The sequence below is a fragment of the Camelina sativa genome, chromosome 6, assembly GCF_000633955.1.
Source record: "Camelina sativa cultivar DH55 chromosome 6, Cs, whole genome shotgun sequence".
Taxonomy (NCBI): Eukaryota; Viridiplantae; Streptophyta; class Magnoliopsida; order Brassicales; family Brassicaceae; genus Camelina; species Camelina sativa.
The window spans coordinates 13,605,129-13,612,628 of NC_025690.1; the positions used below are offsets into that span (position 1 = coordinate 13,605,129).

At 38.1% G+C, this 7,500-nt stretch overlaps 1 long non-coding RNA gene and 1 pseudogene across 1 annotated transcript; both read left to right on the top strand.

Annotated features, from left to right (window-relative positions):
* LOC104791232 lies at positions 22-496 on the top strand. The gene is made up of 2 exons (XR_768883.2): positions 22-112; positions 238-496. It is a non-coding gene; the product is annotated as an uncharacterized LOC104791232 (long non-coding RNA).
* Positions 2,895-4,036, top strand: LOC104699021 (annotated as a pseudogene).

Sequence of the window (7,500 nt, forward strand, 5' to 3'; positions counted from 1 at the left end):
CCATGGTTTCTCTCCCTGAGTCGTAACTGGTTTTACAATGTAGGCGATTGATTACCTGGACAAGCTTCTTCGGTATGATCATCAAGACAGATTAACTGCAAAAGAAGCAATGGTACGTATCAGAACACAACTCAACATTGGCTCTTTCTTAGTCTACTTTAGGTCAGAAACTATGTTATGTTTGCCTGAATAATGAGAATATAGTAAACTAATCTTGATGGTTCTATGAATCGACAGGCTCACCCGTATTTTGCGCAAGTCAGGGCAGCAGAAAGCAGCAGAATGAGGACTCAATAGAGAGTATTTGAGACATTACTGTTGTTGAGGATTTTTCTTTTTCCTTTTTCTTCTCCGGTGTGCTCTTCTTTTCTTTTGTTGCCTACTAAAAACAATTTCAAGTCCATGTGTTTCTTCTGAAATGTGTCAATTATTTAAATATAGAGTTCTAAAAGTTTATTACCATTTTCGTATTTTATTCGAGAAATCTTGGAAGTTTTGTTAAAATGTTTAGTGACCTGATTTTTAAATATATATATATATATATATATATATATATATACGTCACATGGTTTTAGGCTATATCAGCGGAAGTAATGTCCACCACCAATAGGGGTGTAAACTGGTCTGTCCATGTCCAATTAGACACAAATATTTGATGGTTATTTATGGTCAATGCCCAAATAGGTCCATACTTAAATATGTCCAAACTAAATAGGACCATGACCAATTGGTCTGTGTCCATAGGTTGCAGATTAAAGCAAAATTATAATTCATAAACACAAAAAAACAAAATTTGATGAGTATCAGTGATCCGCTTCTGGTGTTGTTCGATTGCAGCGGTGAAAGCAGGAACCTCGAGACCTGTATCATGATTCATGAACACAAAAAACAAAATCAACATCACAAATCCAGTAATTAGAGTAAAACCCACAAACCACAAACCCAGTAATTACTAATTAGAAATTGAAAAAAACCAAGAAACAAAATTACCTTTTCGATCTGATTGAACCCAAAATCACAGAATCACAGTCACAAACACAAAGAGGGGAGAGATACAAAGAGTCAAAGAGAAAAGAAGAAAGAAGAAGATGATGAAGAGAAGCATCTTCAATAGTCGACGAAATCGCGAGAGAGAGAAAGAGGGGAGAGATAGAATACCTAATTTCGAGTTTTCGACAAAATGAAAAAAAAAAATTGATACCAAATTTCACAATCCCTAATTTTGAAAAATTATTGGACAGCCCATGTTATGCTCAGTTCAAACTATTTATTAGTGGGCTAAAATGGTTTTAGGTCCGTTTGACCACTTCAAAATTGATTATGACTATAACCGGTCCAATTTAATTTGGACATGGACAGTCCATGGTCTCTAAAACCAATTGACATCTCAAACCACGAGTAAATACTACTCACTAATAAAAACAATGCATGCCATTAATCATAAAAATTTCAATTAACATGGCATCCATAGGCCATACCCATAACAAGTATCATTATGGATTCTTCTACTATTCACCACCAGTAAATAATTTAAAACTTTCCAAACATTCATGGTCTTATATTATCAAAAACAATACTAACATTTTTTGCAACCATGCATACTAATCAACCATGCAACCATGCAATGTTACTTTTATTTTTGTTTTTGTTTACATAACTTATTTTATTTTATTATAAAATCTTAACTCATTTAATACTTACGTTGAAAATTAAAATTTTCATATGTTAAGAAATGAAAGTTGAGTAAATTTTGATATATCTTTTTGTAACAATTTAAAGATCTATACAACAGTATCGTTTGTTGTAAGAAGAGTGGCCTCGACAAAAAACTCTCTCTCTCGACAAGAGAAGTCTCAACAACAGTATCGTTTGATATATCTCTTAACGACGGCTACAACAAACACAACAGTATCCCTTTTTCTGAAACAACAAAAACAAAAAATCTCTCCATGATTCTCTCTGCAATTGTGTTTGTTGTAGTGATATCTCCTCAGAGTTATGCCGAGCGACACACTTTTATCGTCCATATGGCAGAGATGCCAGCAAAATTCAGAGAGAACACTGTCTGGTACGAAGGTTACCTTCGGTCTGTTTTTTTTTTTTTGTCAACCAAACACTAATTAGAAAGAGATTCCAAGGTTGGTAGCCCAAACTGGATGTGCTAACAGATTTTATAATGTGGTTTTGTAGTTTCATATTAATTTGTTATATGCATATCCATACATATACAGGAAATGCAAATCTTTTATCTTTAAAAAAAATGCTTAAAATTAGTTTATGTTTTGCTTATGTTTTGCTTACATTTTTATATTCTTGCTTTCACAAAACTTTGTCAATTTGTTTTTTTCTTCTTTTCTTATTTCAAAGTTTTTGAGAACTATTGTAATGTTTTGATGGAGTTATAGCTAAACATAATCTATCACTAAAACACTAAAAAACATCGATGCTACAAAATATGACTGGTTACTGATTCTATATATTATAAAATCATTAATATCATCTAACCTCAAGTTGCGCTAATGATACATATGGATTATATATATCCTCAAAACATATGTTAATTATTGCGATTCTTTAAAACATTCATTACTAATACTTGTTGAATGTTTTTGTTTTTAAATGGGATGGAGACTTTGTACCAAACCCAACCGCAAACTTAATTTAAGTACCCATCAGTTTTCCACTTATGTGTAAATGTACACAAATAGATGATTCCTATTACGAATTGGTTTTGGTGTTTTATATAAAAGGGGTGTTAAGGTCTGCATAAGTTGTAGGGATTTGAGAGAGAGATTAAGAAGCTTTAGTTTTTTAGTCAGTTTTTCTAAAGTTAATAAAAGAAGAGCTTTTATATTTTTAATCTGAGTATTCAAATTGTAGAAATTTGGGTAACCATGGTTCCCTTCTGTTCAATTTTGCTCGTTCTTCTCCATGTATCGTCTTTCGTCCAGTGTGAACGATCAAGCTACATCGTTCACACTGCTACAACGACAATGAACTCTGCAGAGAAATCCAAATGGTATGAGTCGTTGGTGAAGTCTATCTCAACCTCCGGGGAAGTATTGTACAAGTACTACCATGCGATCAATGGGTTCTCGGCGTGGTTAAATCTTGAAGAGGTAGAGCTGCTCTTTGGTAAACCCGGAATATAGCAGTTGTGCCCGAGGTAGTTTACAAGCTAAAGACTACACAGACACCAACTTTCCTCGGCATTGCTGACAAAGAAGAGTCGCGATTCAATGGCTCAGCCGGCGACGTCGTCGTTGGAATCATCGACACCGGGATATGGCCCGAGAGCCAAAGCTTCAATGATATAGGGTTAGGACCGATGTCGGTTAGCTGGAAAGGGGAATGCGAAGAAGGGATGAATTTCACGGCCTCCAACTGTAACCGTAAATTAATCGGCGCTAGGTTCTTTCTAAAAGGCTTTGAAGCAAAGATGGGTCTGATTGACCATGAGTTTAAATCTCCCAGAGATAGTGATGGCCATGGTACTCACACATCATCAACAACTGCTGGATCAATAGTTGAAAAAGCAACGTTTCTAGGATATGTTGCAGGCGTTGCTCGTGGAATGGCTCTCCAAGCTAAGGTTGCGGTGTATAAAAACTGTTCGCGTGGTGGTTACTGCGTCAGTTCAGATGTGCTTGCAGCAATTGGCAAGGCTATTGCAAACAACGTCAACGTGTTGTCTTTGTCGCTTGGACTTGGGAGACTGTATTATGACAAAGACAGTGTCTCCATTGGTGCTTTAGCGACAATTGAGCGAGGGATATTTGTCTCGGCATCCGCAGCAAATGACGGCCCAAAAGCCTCTACGTTAAATAACGTCGCTCCTTGGTTGACAACAGTTGGTGCAGCGACTCTTGACCGGAAGTTCCCCGTGATTGTTGTCTTAGGGAATGGTAATTCATTCCCTGGAGAGTCTTGGTTGTTCAAAAGAGATGCCCTGCCAGATAAAATGCTCCCTTTAGTGTACAGTACAAATGCAACAAGCGCTGAAGTTGAAGGTTCTTTATTGCTCGAAGATCTCTGATACTACGCCGACAACGAGGAAGGATACATAGGGAAACTTTATGCTAATACAGAGTTGGACGGATCAGAGTTAGTTACTGACTACGCTCAATTACCTATTGTCGTCGTTGCCAAAAAGGCCGACGATGAGATCAGGCTTTATGTCGTTTCAGAGTTGAACCCGACTGCAAAGATCAAATTCAACAGAACAGTCCTCAATATCAAGCCGTCACCGATGGTAGCCGGCTTTAGTTCTCGGGGTAATAGAATCGTAGAACAAAGAGATTTTGTGAAAATATTTCTTATTTCGTAATCATAACAAACTTTACAGATGAATGCTATATACATCAAAATAGAATTAAAACGGATCTAAACTAAACTGGTAATCGATTGAGATTAAGTTACCCAATCCTATTTACCAGCTACTCTAATACCCCTCCTCAAGATGGCGAGGAATAAATTCTAATGACTCCCATCTTGCTGATATTCTCTTGAAATGGAGCTGGGTTTAGAGCCTTCGTCAAAACGTCGGCTAGTTGATTGTCAGTCCGTACAAACATGGTTTTGAGAAGACCATCTTCAATAGCTTCACGAACCTTATGGCAATAAAACTCAATGTGCTTTGTACGTTCATGGTAAACTGAGTTGATGGCGATGTGAAGAGCTGTAGTATTATCACAATATAGATAAGCAGGAAGAGTAAAAGGAACCCTCAAAGCCTTCAATATATATGTGAACCATATCAACTCCTTGGTAATCATACTCATCGCTTGGTACTCAGATTCAGCAGAACTCATAGAAACCATCTGCTGTTTTTTAGATTTCCATGAAACCAATGATTGGCCAATGAATATAGCATATCCAGTGACAGATCGTCTATTATCAGGGCAACCTCCCCAATCTGCATCTGAAAAACCCCAAATAGAGAAATCATCATCCTTACCATAGAACAAACCTTGTCCAATCTTACCCTTCAAATATCTCAAGATCTTATGAACTGTTGTGAGATGAAACTTCCTCGGAGTTGCAGAATATTGAGCTAATTTGGACACAGCATAAGAAATATTGAAACTTCCCAATAAGTCTCTTGTATTGTTTGATATTCGGGATAAGTGCAGTCTCAGCTGCAGACAACTTCTTAAACAGCTTCTTAACGACCTCCAAAGCCTCATTAGTACACTCCGCATCCAAACCCTCATCATCACATTCCCAATGGACTTCGCATGTTTGGCAGCAGCTTAACGTTTAGATAAACCAGTCGCAGACATCTACAATTCAGGTTTCATAGGTATAGGAGAAGGTTTACAATCAGAGAAACCTGTAGCCTCCAATAGTTCAAGCACATATTTCGTTGAGTAAGAGTGATCCCTTCATCGCTCCTCGCAATTTCAATACCGAAGAAGAACTTCGGAGGACCAAGATCTCTTAACTGAAAAACTGAACTCAATTGATCCCGTAAATGGCAAGCTGCATCAGCATTAGTACTGGCGATCAATATATCATCCACATACACCAAAACTACCAGAAAGTATTCACCTTATTCCTTCACAAACAAAGTATGATCTCCATGACAGGTTTCAAAACCAAAGCTCGTTAGAGTGGATTTAAACTTGAGAAACCACTGTCGTGATGCTTGCTTAAGGCATAAGTTGACTTATGCAACCGACACACTGCATTTGCCGGTACTGTTTCTCCGAGTATTTCTTCATAACCTGGTGGCAGCTTCATGTATATTTCCTCATCGAGGTCACCATTCAAGAATGCATTCAAAATGTCCAATTGATGTAAAGACCACTTCATCTTGGGTGCGAGGGAAATAATCATCTTGACTGTTGCCATCTTAGCAACAGGTGAGAATGTGACAATAAAATCAATTCCCTCTCGCTGAGTATACCCTTTAGCCACCAGTCTAGCTTTATATCTTTTAATGCTCCTATATGCATGATATTTTATTTTGAATACCCATTTGCAACCTACAGCAACTTTACCAGGGGATAGATCACCTACACTCCAAGTTCTAGTTCTTATAAAAGCTCCAATCTCTTTTCCACATGCATCAACCCACACCTTATCAAGCCTAGCTTTTGAATATCGTTGCAGTATTTTCGCTTTGGTGATAATATTAGTAAATGCATAGAATGGCTCAGATAGATATGAATAAGAGATATAGGTTGCTAATGGATAAGGGGACGTTTTTGTAGAGTTACTATTAGTAAGAGTATTATTATTATAACAATGGAAGTCCTGCAAATGGGAAAGCAGTTTTCTCTGCCGAGTTGGTTTACAAAGGAGGAAGGTGCAGAACAGGATACTTTCATTGTTGGATAGGACTGGGGTTGAACAGTTTGTAGAAGGCTCGAAAGGAGAGGTTGCAGTGGAGTACTTTCGAACAATATTTGCTAGCTCTAATCCGACCAACATCGCAGAGGCTTTGGATAATATGTTGCCGAGAGTTACTGAGCAGATGAATACTTCCCTTACACGTCCGGTGACAGGTGATGAAATCAAGACTACAGCTTTCAGTATTAGAGGTGATAGTACACCATGAGCGGATGGCATGTCAGGTCACTTCTATCAGATGTATTGGGATACGGTTGGCCCTCAGGTGATTGAAGAGGTTCAACAATTTTTTAACTCTGAATCCTTACCTGCATAATGGAACTTCACACAGATTTGCTTAATCCCTTCGAAGATGACTGACCTGCGTCTGATAAGCTTGTGCTCAGTCTTGTATAATATTGTCTTTAATCGTCTAAAGGTTTTTCTACCGACCATTGTCTCGGATACTCAAGGAGCCTTTGTTTCTGGTCGATTGATATCTGACAACATATTGATTGCTCATGAGATAATACATGCACTCCGGAAAAATCCAAATTGTGATGAAGACTTCATGGCCATTAAGACAGATATGTCAAAGGCCTATGACCGTGTGGAGTGGAGTTTCTTGGAAGAATTGCTTATCCGACTTGGTTTTGATATCAAATGGGTCTAGTGGGTGATGAGCTGCGTCTGTTCTGTCTCTTACTCTATTCTCCTCAATGGATCACCTTATGGATACATCAAGCCTGAGAGAGGGCTTAGACAGGGAGATCCTCTATCACCCTTTTTGTTTATTCTCTGTGCAGAAGCTCTGGTACATATTATGAATAAGGCAGAAGTGGATGGAAGGTTAACATGGATGAAAATTACCCTTTTTGCCTCGAATCAACAGGATATCTGCAGAATCAAATGGCATCGGCTGGTGTCTCCAAAGCTTGTGTGACCTCAATATAACCAGCTGTGAAGTATGGACTGATTGTCAAGCGGCCATAGCAGCTCTTCAAACACCGCATGACTGGCCAAAATATCGTTCAGAAGTGGAAAGAATCACTAGAGTAATACGGGTGATGGGGGAGATTTCTTTTAAGCGCTCTTCACCGAAAACCAATGGTTTGGCTAGGGATATTGCTTCGAGTGTTACACGGGATGAACGATTCACTTCATATT